Genomic DNA, 16663 nt, shown 5'->3' with positions numbered 1-16663 from the left:
CAGGGATTGCGTTACCATCAGTGGCCTGAACCTTTGTGCTCGCTTGACCTCATACCTCTAGGAAGCTCAGCTGGCAAACATAGCACAGACCTTTGTGGCAACACCCTCTGGGAGCGTGGGCAGCCGCTAAGGTTATCCTGCTTCCATATATGCCGAGGTATTTTCATTGCCATGCTCTTTTCACGGGTTTGAAATCACTCTGGTTTTAAAGTACCAGCTTTCCCTAAAGCGAAAGCACTGTGCTCACCCGAGGACCTGCTCAAACCCAGCATCTTCTGGGGCAGGACGGGGTGGGAGAAGTTAAAAGGAGAGCATTAGTTTGAAATGTTTTATGAGGTCACCATCCTTTTAAATTGGTTTACACAGATGGCTGTCTGGTTTGTTGCTTTGTCCTTGCTTAATAGTAACTGTTTATGGAAAAATGAATTGCTTTGCAGAAGGAGGTCCAAAAGCTCATGCTGTTGTTTCCCTCACTGGAGATCTTCATGTTTTTATGGGCATACAAAGATTTGGCCTGAAATGGAGATTAATTAGGAAGCATAGTGAATAATTAACTGTTTGACTTGTTCCTAAGCTCTGTAGTCACTGGGTTAGAAATGGTTTCCCAAACTGCAGGAGATAAGGTTATTCCTAGTTTTACAGTGTCCATATTGTTAGGGTTTTGTGCTATGTGTACTCTGAGATCAGCTGATACCTATGCAAGTTGGGTCCAGCTTCTCATCCAAACCACTTCCTGGGGTCTTCTTGGGTAATGGCAGTGATTCAGAAGACACCACGGTGCCTCAGAAAGCCACTTTTTACACATTGCACCCAGACAGTGTGACCATGAAGAAACCAAATTCTTAGGAAAGAGTTTTGTTCTTAAAAATACCCACTTTTTTTGTTTGTTCTGCATTCAGATTTAGGTGTACATTGCTTGGCTTGTGTCCTACTGACCTTATTCACAGACTCACCTTCTCTTTTGTGGAAGATGTAGGAATATGATGTACACATACGCATGAGGCAGAAGCCTGAGGCCAGTCTCCAGGCAGAGACTCTGATTTTGCATCCAAAATTGTTCCTACCTGGAAAATAATAATAAAAAACCCCCAACCAAGTAATAGACAGGATTAAATTTTTTTAAAGCAAACCAAATCTAAGTAATGGTACTCTGCACTTTTGCAGGACTGTCTACTTAAGAAGCTGAGAGTGAGTTAGGAACATTGATGAAGCCTCTATTCTGTGAGGTGGGTATGTGTTTTTTATTACAATTTTGAAAAAGCATAGAGAATTCAAACCATTTGCTCAAGTCCAGCCACAGAACTATTTAAGGGCTGGGAATGGAGTCCAGAAATTTTCTGCCATGGCACGTGTTCTAATCAACAATTACAAATAAGGTCTTTTGCCCTTCTCTGGAAGGAAGTGATGAGTTTTTGCATTTTGTTAGTGTTTCAAGTGGCTCTTTTGATTTTTGATTTCTGACTAATGGAATAAGTGAGTCTCACAGATACTTTTGCTCTGCTGCTCTCTGCTCTTGCAGTGGCCTTAGATCAAAGTTTGGGGAGATAACAGTCTGTAATAGGGAAGTCAGTGGAAATCAAACGTGGCCACTGGATCCAGGCCAAACATAATCTGGGACTCAGAAATGTTCTGTGTGTTTCATTACTTTTTCATTTTTTTAGCATTCTGTCATGGTCAGATGCACCAGCAGTCTTTTAATAAATCCCCTTCCACATTCAGACTTGCAGCTCAGGTTTGCAGGCCCATGGGGGCTGGATTATTTGAATAAGTCTGAGAAGTGAAACTGAACAGTTGTGGGTGCAGCAATTACAGGCAGCCAATCTAGTGAATCTTGTACTTTTGAAAACCTTCATTATTACAAGATGCTGCATGCAAAACAGTCAGCTCTCCTTGCCCTCTGTGTGAGCAGCTGGGACATGGACCCTCAATGCTTCCTTGTGCCAAGGCTGATTGCCCACCCCTGCTTGAGCAGCTCTATTCCCAGGGAGCTTGTCCTGAGCAGTGACCTGAACAGTCTCTCTCTTGGGTTCTTGGTTATTTGCACCACTTTCCCTTTTGGCATTGTGAGGTAAACCCTACTGAGTGGGCTTCTGCCTCCTGCTTCATGCCGTCGGGATCCTGGATTTGCTGTGGCAAGAAATAAGTCAGGATTAGAATTTTCTTTAAACTAGCGTTCGTTTTTAAAAGCCTTTTTTGGAATAAATTACTCTGACAGTGAGTACCAAAATAGGTATTGATAAAATATGAATTTATGCATGCCAGCATTTATCTCTTTTGTATCTATTCACAAATTCATACCAAAAATTGACTGTAGCTCCATATGGCTCCCAATCTCTTCCCTCCCCCAGCTGTCAGCTTCTCCTCACCTGGATGAATAAAAGGGAGCAGAGTGCTGGGCCATGAAGTGAAGGTGGGTGTAGCAGAAAAGTTACACTGAATATGTTTTTCTCTGGGACATCACTGTTGCTCCTCAAGTGCCTCTCAGTTTGGATGGAAAATGCATTAAAAAAGTGATGCAGTTTGATGCCAATCTTAGTTTCACACTCTCAAAAAAGAATGAAAATACTCAGAGGGTGAGTTACTTATGTGCTGATTTGCTTTCTGGACAGCAGTGGTTCTGTAAAAGCTATTATTGCTTTAGAAGCTTTTCAGTACACATTATGGCTATCAATTAAAATCACTTATTTTTTTAATCTGAAATTTACACTTGACTGAAGTAGAGATGACAGGCCTGCTTGTAATCTGTTCAACAGGGCTATAAGGAAGTTGAGATACCTCCACTCCAAGACCGTCCATTTTCTGAGCATAAGAACCATTTGTTTTTCTCAGTTCTGGAGTGTTTAAATTCAAAATCTACGGTGAGATTTGATCAAAATTGTGCAAATCCATTGCTGTAGTGTAAAATGATGAGAGATCTTTGGGAGGGAAAACACGCATTTCTTCTGCCCTAACGTGTCTGGAGGCAAAAGGAGCAGGTTTCCCGTGTCACTGCAGGGTGGGCGGTGGGATGGCACAGCTTGCTGCCTCACTGCCCACGTGGCACTGCTGGTGCCTCACACTGCTCACATCAGCATTTTGGTATCAATCAACTTCTCAAAGCCACCAAAATGGGGAAGTTATGATCCAGTATCAAGTGTTGGTGCCATTAAACGATGACCCAAAATTACAGGGTTACCTCGGTGCTGGGTGGGTGGGATCCCAACTGGACTTCTTCTGTTGCTGATGTTTTTCGTAAGGGAGCTGAAATGATCACAGCTGATTTGGAGTTTTTTTCCAAGACTGCTTTCTGCCACTTCCTTTAGAAACCAAACATGAGCCCACAGCTTTCTGTCCTCTTAGAACATTAAGTTTTGTTGTCAAATTCAGAGCAGTTAGATCAAGTTTTAAAGATACCTAGAGGAATAAAAAGACAAAGAAACAGCTAAGGGGGAACAGAAGACAAAAGTGGTCGAAAGAAAATTTAGATGGCAGAAGGTTCTGAAATACTTTACCTCTTCTCTAAAGAGGTACTGGGACAAACGCTTGACAACTCTTAAGCAGTAAGACATTTTACTTCAGACCATTTTAAATGTTGCTTCAGTTTTATTTTGCATAAAGATATTTTTATGTCATGAAGGTATTCCAACTCATCTTGTATGTCTTGTTAAATTGTAATTCTCTGAGTAGCACAATACTGTCAAACTGTTAGTATTGAAGTATCTTGTTATATCACAAGGCCTATTATTTTCATTAATCTTTATTTAAACAGGGGACAAAAGTCCTATATTTTATGGAACTTTTCATTTCTATCAAATCAGTATGTTTTTCTTTCAGGAAACCCCAGTATGAAAAGTTTGGATGAGTTGCAGTTTTAGAATTTTTTTCAATTCTTACTATTCAGTTTCACTTTTTAAAATGAGCAAAATATTCCTTCTGTTATTGTCTATAAACTCTAAAAATCCCTAGAATTACATATTTATGAAAGCATAGGATTTCAGCACAGATAGGGCTGACTTTTCATTTCTGTGAGAATGTTTACAGTTGAATGGTCTCAGGAATAAAACTGAAGCTTTTTTACGTGTATGTTTTGCGAATATAGAACTTGCACATGCTCTGAGCTGTGAACCAAAAGCTTCAGACTGAGCCAGCAGAGAGGAAGGAATTTGTCTGCTATACAGCAAAAGGAAGTATTTGCTGTATTATTGAAGCACATGGCCTTTTGCCATCTTTGATAAAGTATTTAAGGGTTGTGCACCCAAAGTCTGCTGCCCTCTTGACCCATCATTCATCACTGGCTGTAGATGAGGTAGATGAGATGCAGCTCCATAGGAGAGCCATTGTTTCAGCCCTGCACAGTTCCGCAGAGAACGGAAGCTGCAGACAAAGCGGCTCCCTGTGATTCACCACGCTGCTCAGCCTCCTGGTGTTTTTTCTTTTACCTATACCTCTTCTGGTCCTGCTCTGTGCTGGCCAAAGTGGACAGGCAGGCACATGGTGAAGCTGTGGGATTGATCCGCTTTCCACTCAGCTTCACTGGGCGCAAATGAGATGAGCGTCTGGGATTTTTTTCTATATTAGAAAGGAAAACCAGATACAATTATCACAGCATTTGCCTTGGCAATGCATTTAAATTTATTCCCATTTTGACTATTCAACACTGTTGATAGATGATGCTTAAAACGTGGAATTGCCTGTAATTTTTCTAGCACACTGTGAATTGCCCAGTCTTTTTTTTCCCTCTCTGTAAGCAGTTCTGGTTACAGAGATGCCAGCATCCCCAGTAAGTATGCTAAGAATGTAGAGTTATACTTTGTACTGCTAAATTAACAGACAGGAATAGTCACACCAAACCAGATTCAGCTCCCAGATGGAAAGCATCTTCTCTAGCCCAAATTTTAATGACTTTTTTACATGAGAAATTTTCACCAATGTACCATACTGTGTGATTTAAACCAAATGCTGTCATCTCTCTCTGTTGACAGGTGACAGGTAACTTGTAGAAAATAGAGCTTTCTTTGTTTTCAATGACCAACCAAGGCTTGGAAATGTCTGCACATTTAGGTAGGCTAACTAAGTAGGTTAACTCTTCTTTTATTACCTTAAACTATTTAAATTTAAAAAGATAATTTTTAGTTTGGCAAATGTACTTTCTTTGAGCACTAGTTTGAAGGATGTGATTCTTACTTGCTGTGTTATATATGCAATCCTCTTAGCTTTTATGTTCCTGTAAGTGGCAGGGGAATGAGTCCTAGGTGGCATAACAACAGTATCAGAAGAGTTAACTTGGATTGTTGTTGGATGTGGTGCTGATGCTGTGAAATATTCTCAGGCATTTCTGCCTTCTGACTAGGAAGGGTCTGTTCATGAGATGATGAAATCCATCGCCTTTGGCAGTTTGCCTGTGCCAGCTGGAATATTGTAGGAGATTTTGGCCCCCTGCAAATTTTAACAGTGACTGTATTATGAGGAAGTGATGCAGAAGTTTTATGATTTGTTTAAAAGAAGAGAAAGGGTCTTCCACTTCTTGTGAATGCTTTACCTAAGAGACATTGTAGTCCACAGCCTGACTTGTCCTTGGAATTCCTTTATGTTTCTGCCATGAAGTCAAGTGAGATGCGCAAATGCAGCGAAGGAAAAGTTACAAGAGGTGTACATGGGCATTTGGATAGAAATATACAATTCTCTGTAGTTGTACCAGCCACTTTAAATACTCTACCTCCCAGTCACTGCAGCTGCTCAGTCACTGAGGAGGTACTTTAGATGTCATTACTTTGTGCTGTTCTCCAGTTCATGGTATTTCTAATTTTGAGTGCACTGTATTACCCTATTCCTGTTTATAAATCTTTTAAGTGTGCACATTAAAAAAGTAATTAAATTGTCATTATAATTTATAGTATGCCTGAAGTCAATCACCTAATTAAATGGAAAAAGCAGAGAGGTAGTAGGTTCATAAGCATTTATTAAGTACTACAGTATTAATTATGCAGGACTTTTGAACCAAGCAAAAGAGGAAGGAATGGAAACACCAATCTAAAAAGGCTTTCCATTGCTGGCCTTCTCAATTTAATAATGTGAGACACCCCCCAACCCCCAGCTGGCAGGACAACACTAATGCTTTCTTTTTGTTAATTTTTAATGAAATTATGATGGGGGTTTTTTTATGACAATCACTTGCAGCATTTTCCTGTAATATTTTTGAAAGCATAATTTGTCCCCATGCAGGGGCCTATAAATACATGAGCAGAATTGGAAGATACATTTAGAGTTATGGTTTGGGATGGATTGTGCAGGAGCAGACTCGAGGTCGTTACTCCTCAGCATCTCAGGCGGGGAGTGGAGCCTGTGCTGGTCCCAGAAAAAGGGTTTGGGGGCCACTGGAGGTAGGGGCTGAGCCCAAAAGGGCAGGCTGTGAGTGGCATTAGGAGAGGGCAGGGATATGTAGAGACAGCATGGGCATGACAAGGTTTGCACTTTTCTTTGCAACTGTTCTCTCACCTCCAGCTGCAAATCCATGTCCCTTGTCCAACAGTGGAGGGTATGAGATGCTGGCTCAGCCTGCGGGACTGGGGTCAGGAGGAGGCGCTGCAAGGTGCAGACTGTGGGCTGGAGCCCAAGAAATGGAAGTGCATTATATTAGTGAGCTTGTGAAACAGGGCTGTCTCACTGTGTCTGATTGATCCATGAACTGGATGGAGCAGAAGTCCTAAAGTTAGGATTTCTTCTCTTTTCCTAGTTTGTTAAAAATTCAAAACTCTGGTAACACACACACTAAAATAAACTTGCCTGAATTCCATGTTGTTTCCAGGATTTTCATTTCAGCCTCAGTGACCTTTACACCTGAACATTAGTCATTGAAACTTCTCTTTTAGATAGCAGGGGGGTCTGATCCATCAGCCCAGGCCCTGAGCCCTGGCTGCACTGAAGCAGACCACAGGCTTTAGGGGAGAGAGAGACTGAGCAGGCAGGGCAGCTGCTGGGAGCACTGCAGTGGTCCATGATCTCCTGCTGATCCATCAGCCTGCAGTGACCAAAGCCTAGCTGGTTCTTGGGAACACCAATGCAAGCAAACATCAGTAACAAACCAGGACAAGCCCCAGTAAGGGTTTTGACAGAATCCAAAGTATACTTTGCAACTCAATTGGATATTGATGGTAAGGGATACAGTGGAATCCTTGGAAAGGAACACCTATGCTTTTTTACTACAAGAACTTGTAGCAACAAAAGCTGGTTCACTAGAGATGGGGCCTTTAAAAGACCTTTAGATCACAGGTCTTTAAAAGAAAAGATGACCAAAAATCCCACTACAATATAAATGGACAGGAAGGAGTTAGCGACTTACCTGCTTGCCCTGTCATTATCAAATTGATTTAACACATTTGGAACCTAACTGCACAGGTATCAGTTTATCTTGCAGTATATTAAATAGGAAGTCATTGGCAAAACCTAATCACAACATGAGGGCAGCATCTGAAAGTTGAACCTGACTTATCTGAAAAGTGAAGAACCAGTTCAGTAGCTCTTTTTCTGAAAGAAATTGAGATTGTGTGATTGGAATAGAAATCCCTGCTGAAGGCCATTTCTTTTCACAGTCTTTAATAGGCTGCACTGAATTGACAGCAAAAATGACAAAAAAAAAAGAGGCTAGACTGAACTATCAAGAAAATTTACTGCGTGTAGGTATTATATGTTTTATAAAAAAGCCATTGAGTCTGTTTGGCCATAAGCACTGCAGGATTTTGTACCACCTTCTTTAGTACAAGATGAAGAAGACTGTACACTAAGGCCAGATCCAGCAGCTGAGATTGCAGCATCCCTTTTCCTTTTCCTGCACACCCCCTGAGATACAGGCTTGCATGTCTTGCTGGAGGGAGACCTGTGCTTACTGCTCTTAACCTGTTTATTACTGTAATTAATGTTTCAAACAGATAAAACTGGGATTCCCTTTGCAACAAAGACAGTGTTTTACCTTATATGGAGAAAATTTAATTATTGACAGCTCTTCATCTCAGAACTCATAATAACCCTATAATGGGCACAGTCATTATGCTTTAGGTTGGCACTGCAGCAGTGTCATATAAGGAACGAAACCTGACAGTTGTCTGGGGAAAATAATTATACATATTATATATATTATATATATCTCATATATATCAAAGGTAGTGGCCCAACCAGCATCTCAGATGACATAATACTAGTTGGGTTATATAATTCATTTTATGGTCAATAAGCCTGTCTTCTGAGCTGCATGTTGGAAAACCTAATGCTTGTCTGTTTGTATCAGACTTTACAGCTCTCTCTTTAATACAGAAATTGCTCATGCCATGCTCTTGTAATCTGTTTTCAGCTTCTCATGCTGGCGTTAGGCAAAGGCAGTCCCAGCAGTGGTGTCCTCTCTTTGTTGAAACAGTGAAAAACTAAGAAACCCAAACCTTCCATATATTGATTCTGAAAACAAGTTGGATGAGTCATACACTGTGGCCCTTTGAAGTAACAGTGGAGCAGAGCCATTCAGATACGTTTTGCCAATCTTCGTGTCTAAACAGAGGAAAATAAGTGTTCTCTTCATGTGTCTTTAGCACTTTCTTTAGGGATGTGTTTTCACTGGGAGCATGGACCTGTTTTATGTTACAGGCATTTGATTTTAAGTCCCAGATATTGTGATACACAATGATACACCAAATGAATATTGTATTTTAAATCCACAGTTGTGGAAACTGCCTTTTCTCAGGTATCAAAACCAGCACAGATGTTCTGTCACAGATGGAGAACTTGACCACCCCAGTCTGTCTTTATGGGTTGCTCAGACATCACTCAGAGGGATCTGTGGTAGGCATTGGCAGGGCTGGGACAGGTGGATGTTTGGTGGCACATGCCTTGCACACACAGTGTGTGACTCCAGGCAGCTCAGCCAAAGACTCTCTCTGTAAGCATGAGGAGGCCACCAGCTTCTCCTGTGCTCCTGGACCTCCTCTGTGCTGGGAGCACAGGTGTGTCACATATATCAGGTGAAGGGTGTTACTTAAAAATCAAAGTATATGGGTCATGATTTCAGACCAGGCATATCAGAAGTAGCTTTTGTGTTTCTGCTACTGGAATTTAGTGTGGCCTCAACAGCCTCCAGATGTTCTGTGTTAGTGTTCAGGTAATCTTGGTGCTGATGTGGCTTCACTATGAGCAATCCCTAATGGAGGTGACATAAGTTTATGCAGGGAGGTAACACTCTTTGTTCGTGTTTGAGTGGAAGTTCTCTGGAATTACAGGGAATATCCTGAACAAGAGCGGTATTAAATTCCAGCTATCTCATTAATGTAAGTATTGATCTTGTATGTGGGATTTTCTTGAGGTATCTCTTGGGAGAACAATATTAAATTTGAAAGAACAAATGCCACTATAAAGCAGGGAGTTGTGCAAGGACATATTTGTAACTTCAAGCCTCATAAATTAAATTCCTGACTAGACTTGGTGCAAATATTTAAAATCCTCTTTAGCCCACAAAATCAAAGAGCCAAAGGGCAACCTCAATTCACAGGACTCTTCAGGAAGATGGAAAACCTCAAAGTCAAGCTGAAAGTGTATTTGAGAGGAGAAATCTAGGTACATTGGGTTTGGAGAGAGCCTAAGCGAGAGCTTTAGGTGCACATATGTATCTGCAAGGGCTGGAATGAGCAGGGCAAGATATTTTCATATGTTGCTGAAGAGAAAAGTGGGGGGGAAATACTGTGGTTAAGCTACAGCAGGGAGTACTTTGCTAGACAGTTCGATATTGGAAAGGGGTTACTACTATGCAACATTTAGGTCAGTGGAGCAAACTGCCACGGGAGAGTGTGGAGTCAGTCATGCCTCGACTAGCTAAGTGACTATTATAGGTGACCTAGGATGACCTGTTTAGAGGTGGCTTCCATCCCAAATGTTTCTGTGATTTTTATTTTCTTCAGATCCAACTCTTGTCAGATTGACTTGTTCTTCCAGTTGGTATGTGAATTATTGCAGCCCTATTGGCAAAAAAGCCCTCTGCACTAAGAACAGCATGTAAGATAGAAATATGACCAATATTACTTTGCATTTATTGCAGATGTAACATGCCAGATAATTATTACATAAATTCAGTAGTGTGTTTGTGTTTATGGATAATCTCTGGAAATCGGTGTTAAAAATAAAATATCTTATAAATATTTAGGCTGTACTTAAAACATTTTGTTTTCTTCCTTAAAATTATGCTCTTTTTTTTTCACGGAAATGTCTCCATATTTTAAAGATAGGAAATGTATAAAATTTTAGAGAATAATCTCACATGGGAGGTGAGATACAATCTGTGTCCCCATGACCACGTGAACGACATCTCTCCTGCTACAAATGTCTGTCGTGGTGCGGGTTCCCAGGGAAGGGTTTAGAAGACCTCTAGATCAGGAAGCTGGTGCATGTGTGTGTACATATGTATGTGCATACACTTAGGTAATAGTGTGAGAGTCTTACTCATAGTGACTGTAGTCAGTGGAATTTTTAATCGAAGACATGTTTTCTCTGTGCCAGGTTGTGTTTTCTTTCATGAAAGAAAACACACTACATTGTTCAAAAGCAGGCTCTATTGTTAAGTAATTAAAATTGGTGCGTGGGCAAAGATTCGCTTTCATCCACAGAAGCAACATGATGTATAGCTAATCACCCCTAGCAGGGAAGAGCATTACTCTTTGGTCTCAATCCAAGTTCCATTGACTTTTACGATATTTGGACGCAAGTTTTCTGATCATGTTGCTGTGATCATCTGCAAACCCACTGAGGACTTCATTGTTCGTTGCCAGGACTAGCTGTAATGAAATGGTATGAAAAGCATTGGAACATAGGTGCCAAAACCTACATCTGCAGTTCAAGTTAAGAATTTCTTTGACTTGTCAGAATGGAAGAAATGGAGTAGCCCCAGCAAAGTTAATTCTGACTCCATTATCCTCTTTTAATCACGTCGAAACTGCTGTAGGATTGGTGTATTAGTAAGCGATCCTTAGAGAAGCAGTGAGAAGTGCTTTACCCGTCCTAAGGTCATGCAAGGTTCAGCACGCTCTGCCTGGAGACTCTTCCTGGGATCTCATAATTCTTCTTGTCTCCCATGAAGTAGTCCTGACAGAAAAACATAGCTTCTTTTCTTTGAGTGCTTGCTCTTTTATCATGTAAGCAGTTTCTGGTGATCTCAAAGGTTCTAGAACAGTGCAATAGTGGTTTGGGACATAATTGACTGAATTTTAATATATCTGTTGTAACTTCCTGAATCAGAATTGATGGTTTTAATCTTTGAAAACACTCAAGTGGGAATTAGAATAATTCTTTGGAGATGTAGAACTCAGTAGGGATCTGTTTTGTCCTTTTTTTCTTACTTTATCACTTTTCTTAACCATTCATTGTATCTGAGTTTCTGAGTGATCACTATGGTTTATTGTGTCTTTTATTCTTCATGAGAAGCCTTTAGCTTTATTTCTTATGTTTCTTTGTAGTGGCATTATATTTTCCTGGTAGAAACTTTTTTGGGCCTAATGTGTTGAGTCTGTTACCAAAAGCATTTTTAAGTCCCGTGCACTTTTCTTGTCTCCTTTACTAGGGCAGTTTTTCCTTGGTTGGAGCTTCTACAGTCAGAGTGGCCTCTCACCAGGCTTCTGGTTTTACTAATTTTTGAGCAGGAGCCCTAATATAAAATTAAACCTTGAGGGTTTAAGGGGACAAGTCTTGGTGAAATTGCCACCTTACACTCCTTAGTCTTTTGCTTGCAGCTGCACCAAAGCTCAGCTGAATGCAGCACAGAAAGCAAAAGTAGCCTAAAAACCTGTTTTTCCATTTGTCTGGTTCCTGGGGAAACCAGGCCTCAAAGATACTGTATATTAATATGAAACATCCTCAGAAACCAGGTTTAGCTAATCCCTGCCAGTCTCTTTCAGTCAGCCAGTCTCTTTCTGCCATTTAGTGTTGTGGTATTCATTTGAGCTGGCACCTGGCTTTTGGAACACAGGCATCAAATTTAGTGGAGGCTCTGCTCACCTGCATTATCATTTGTGTTTCAAAGGTCAATATTTTTTTTCTTTAGAATATATTGCTTTTTAATGAGTCTTCTGTGTATAGTAAAAAAAAAAAAAGGCAATTTAGAGAGGGATTGGGTTAGTACACTATTTGGAATCTGTATTTTATTCTGCGTTTCTTGTCATGACTATCACAAAAGGATATTCAAGGGGGGTACTTTGTCGACAAAAACATTCATGAGCTCTGAAAATTCAGGATAAAGCCTGTGTGTCTGCTCTGAAGTAATGAATCTTCTCTCAAGTACCACATCATAGATAATCTTTACTTAATGCTTTAAATTCAGTAGCATGTCTGGTAAGCTTATTTCTTCAGCTAATACTTCAGTGATACAGCAAGTTAAACTTCCCGTCTTGGCTTTTTTATAACTGTTCATCTATGCTTCAGATCTCACATAGTGGACAGGAGTTGCAAGGGACTGCACAGGTTAAAGAAGACCCTCTGCCCATGGATCATCATTGCTTACAGACTGGAGATGCCTACCCCACCATCCTACTTGTCGGAAGTGCTGTTTCTTACTCCAGGCAAAGCTGTCTGGGTTGGCTTTGGCTGAAGGTCAGTGGAGGGCTCACACTGAATGAGGCAGGAAATGTGAGCCTTCAGCCAGCATGGAACAAGTGGGGACAGAAGGACCTTCAGCTTCCATAGCTAGAGGAAGATGTGCTGTCGTAGCTCTTAGCTAACAACAGTTTTCCTTTAAATGAGACGTGCTGGGGTAGCTTGGATAGCTACAAGCTTTTATATCATGTTTTCCTACATGATGCTGAGGAGAAATTCTTGAAACTTATATGGAAAAGTGTACCAGAACCTGTCTTGTAACTGTCCTTGCAGGAGCTTTCCACTGGCCTCCAAAGCCTAGCGTTTTATCTGAGGTTATTCTCCAGGCTGTTGATTACATTTTCAGAGCTGCAGCGTTCTCAGCGATGATTGCGTCAGGACTATCAGTTGTTATTTCCAGGTCCTCAATTTTCTTCTCAACCTCCCGCTGTTTTAATCCCAAACCTTCAAGCTTCTTGTCTATGGAAACCACAGTAGCCTGGAGTAAGTCCAGCCTTCCAGAAATAGGTACTGTATGTTTTGTAAAAAAATTAGGTAATACTGGGTGGCCAGTGACCACAGCTGTAGACATTGTCAAACCAAAGGGAGGTAAGCAGGTAAGACCTTTTAACAGGCTGAAAACCATGTATGAATATGCTGCCAGAATATGAATATGTAAACCAAGTATGAATATCCTTTGCTGGTCCTAATTTCTTCAAAGGCATGTTGAAGTCACTGCCCATTCACTTATGAAAATCACAGACAACAGTCTTAAAATCTTAAATCAGTTAAATGATTGGGATCAGTAGGTCATACCATGTAGGACACCTGGAAAATAACTTTTCACACGGCTCCTGAAAGCTTTCTAATAAAATTATTTTTAAAATACATCTTAAATGAGTTGTGGTTTTCATCATTTTGGTGAATTTGGTTGTTTTCTTAAACTGCCCACATAGTACCAGGCACTTGATTTGGCATAATTTTCCCCCGTGTCGCTGTACATCATGGTCCTCCCTTCTCCATCCTGGGAGAAAGCTGTGCCTGCAGCAGGCAGCAGCACCAAGCCCACTGTCTGCTTCCCCCTTTCTGTGGCTCTGGGTAAGGGTGCTTAGCCCAGGCTCAGCCTTGCTGGTGTGGGCAGGGCCAGGTGGGTGAGCCTTCTACAGAACAGGGGTGGAGCAGGAGCTGGGGTCACTCATAGGAGTCCTGGAAACTTCTTTTGCTTGTGGAAATACCAAAATCTTTATGATAAGGGCATGTGTGGTGAGATATTTTATCTCTGCATTTCTGCAAAAGCACATGAGAAGGTAAGATTCCCAGCAGGAGCAGAAGCCAGTATTGAAGTCTTTACAAAGGACTTCTTTCTCCAGTCAAATGAAGAACATGCCTATTTTACAGATTTTTGATGTCTCTACTGTCTTGGTCAAAGGTGTAAAGAGGCATGATCCGTGACTTGATCTCTGACACACACAAAAGCTCTCACTGTGGATACACTTAGAACAAACCTTTACTTTTACTGAAACAGTTTTAGTGTGTTGGATGAGGGAATAGGGACCTCAGGAAAAAGCTGTGCCAGCAAATAACATGATTTTGCCGGTACGAATGAAGGCTGTGCTGGGAACGCTGTCAGTACAGTGTGCTAGGACAGCTGCACCAGCAGAGCTATCCTATTCTGAATACAGCCTTGTCTTCTGTTCCAGTTTATCATGCATGATTTATCTTTCTGTCACCTCTTCAGAACCCTTGGCACCTCTCGGCATGAAAAGAAATTAAAACACAATACAGATGAGTCTGCTCTGTATTGGAGTCTTGACCTTTAATATATCAGGTTTTCATATTGCAGCTTTTCCAGCAAATAGGCTGTCCTACAAGAACAGAGGTGCTTTAGTGATCTGCAGAGGTCCTACCTTAGCCATGCTTCAGTTTTATTTGCTTCCACCTACAAACTCTCAAGCTGCCTGAAATGCCTTTGAGAGGAGATAAGGTTTTCAGATTGCCTGGGAGATCATAACCATGAACTCCAGCAGTCCAACAAGGCAAAAAAAATTATCATTAAAATCAGAGAAAACAGCCTGGCAACCCAAGTGTTAGAAAGATTGCTTAATGTTTTGTCCTGTTTTACCAGTTTAATTTTTATCAGCCTTTGGGGTTTATGTTTTTCCCCTTGGTGCTCTCATTACATTTTCCTTCCTTTATTAAAGAAAGTATTTGCACCTTACTCTGTGTCTGCATTCCTCCTGAACAGACTGGTAGATTGCTCCGAGAGCAGCTTTGCAGTCAGACTCTTTAGATCAATAAACCGTCTTAGTTAGTTGTTGAGTATACCAGATCTGAATTTTAAAGATTCACAGTCACACTTAAAATACTTGATGTAAATTTTAAGAGGCATCTGAAGAATTGCTCAACATTTCAGTCACAAAGCTTTGCCAGCGTTACCTTTTGACCAGATCACTGTTTGATTGGGTTTTGGTCTCATGTTTTTCTCTGCAACTATTCATGATTGGTGTTCGTTTTTTTCTCCAAGAGACAGACAACTATGTCTTTAGAGAAACAAAACAACTGTGTCAACAGATGGGAGAGAAAATACTGTGTCTGAAATAGTGCTAGGAATAAACCATGTTAAAAATAGGTAGTCTTGCCACAACTATTTCTTTGGCCAATGTGGAAATCCTTCTTTCCCATACTTGCATGTTATCAAAACTATACTAAAATCCTGCTAGAAAAGCTGCCAAATAAACCTACAAAAACATTGCTACAACAATAACTACCCTTTTCCTGCCTAATTGTAACAGTCATGCTAGTAAAGGAGAAAGACTAAGGAAGTTGTGCTACCATGGGAGAGCTCTGAACAGTGCCAGGGACTGAGCCCTGGCCAGCAGCAGCTAAAACACAGCTTTTTCACTTGTGGCTATAGATTTTATTGATGTGACCTTCCTCTCCCCTCCCAACAGTACTAGGACAACACCAGAGGGTTGTCAGAATTTTGCCCTTTCTTAGAAGTGTTTCTTCATTCCTAGGCTTGGAGAAAAATAATTTTCCTGTCCCACAAAATATCTGGGGAAAACCCACAGCAGTTCAGCTAACAAGCTGGGGTTTTTTAATAAGAAAACTCTTTTCCTCTCCAAAACTGGAAAGCAAACTGAACTACTCTTAAATGTGACTGTTACCAGCAGAATTACAGCTGCAGTTTAGATTTTGCATTTCTGCTTTCCATCTGTTGTCTCACTTATTTTTGCTGTTTGTCTCCTTGCTTTCAATTGTCTCTTCCGTGTCTCAATTTATCCAATTTTTGTGGCTGACCAGCCAGTTCAGCATTATCACTGTCCTAATGGCTGTAAAGAGAGCAGAGAAACCCTTCACTAAATGAGTGTTTTTCCACAACACCTTTGTGCTTTGTTTGGTCCATTTTTGTTTGTGCTTGGTGCTCCATGTTGTGTCATCTGGGAAGAGAGAAGATGTTTGCATAATGTGTGTTTTTCTGGAGTTGTTTAATTTCTGAAAACATTTATACTCCACAGTTGGCAGCACCTTTGGGGCAGGGACAGATTGCGATCTCAAACAGAGAACAAGTCAGTGCATTGACAGCAGCTGGAGGAGCTGAAGAACAGGTAGAGCCTGGCCCTCAGTGCTCCCTTCCCACATTCCCCACAGCCTTTATCTATGGGGACTTGCTTGGGAGCTTGGCAGAAAGCAGCCTCCGGCAGCAGAGCATAATTTAGGGCAGCCCCATGGTGTTTGTAATTGATTCTGATATCTGCAAAGGTAGATAAGGCTCCTTCTACTGGGGCGAAGGGCAGAGGCAGGCAAATGGTGCAGCCTGCTGCTGGGCATAAATTCCCCATGACTAGTTCCAGCCCTGCTCTTTGCAAGAGGCTTTTCCTTTCCCACTTGTCTGCAGTCGAGGAATGCTCCTGGGGATCTGTGCTCGGCTGGAAGTTGTCTCTGTTAGATTAATGTTGCTTGCTAAGACTAAAGGTAATTTAAAGGAAAAGAATAGGTTTCAGATGATGTTAGAGGCTGTCCTGTTACTTCAGTCCATCAGGGGAAGAGCCACATTCCTTATCAAAGTAGTGTGTTTATTATCCCCACT

General features: G+C 41.1%; 1 protein-coding gene across 5 annotated transcripts in view; it reads left to right on the top strand.

Annotated features, from left to right (window-relative positions):
• HIVEP2 (human immunodeficiency virus type I enhancer binding protein 2) overlaps nucleotides 1-16663 on the top strand; it is a 106390-nt gene that overhangs the window by 28507 nt on the left and 61220 nt on the right. For 2 of the 5 annotated variants that reach the window (XM_017737233.1, XM_017737234.1), the window contains exon 2: nucleotides 1165-1226. The exons of the other annotated variants lie outside the window; for them this stretch is intronic. The gene's annotated coding sequence lies outside the window, so the exon portion shown is untranslated. The remainder of the gene's footprint in view (nucleotides 1-1164; nucleotides 1227-16663) is intronic. 5 annotated transcript variants of the gene reach the window in all.

Source organism: Corvus brachyrhynchos, unplaced genomic scaffold (assembly GCF_000691975.1).
Source record: "Corvus brachyrhynchos isolate BGI_N302 unplaced genomic scaffold, ASM69197v1 scaffold6, whole genome shotgun sequence".
NCBI classification, from domain to species: Eukaryota; Metazoa; Chordata; class Aves; order Passeriformes; family Corvidae; genus Corvus; species Corvus brachyrhynchos.
This window is presented reverse-complemented; position numbering and strand designations above follow the sequence as displayed.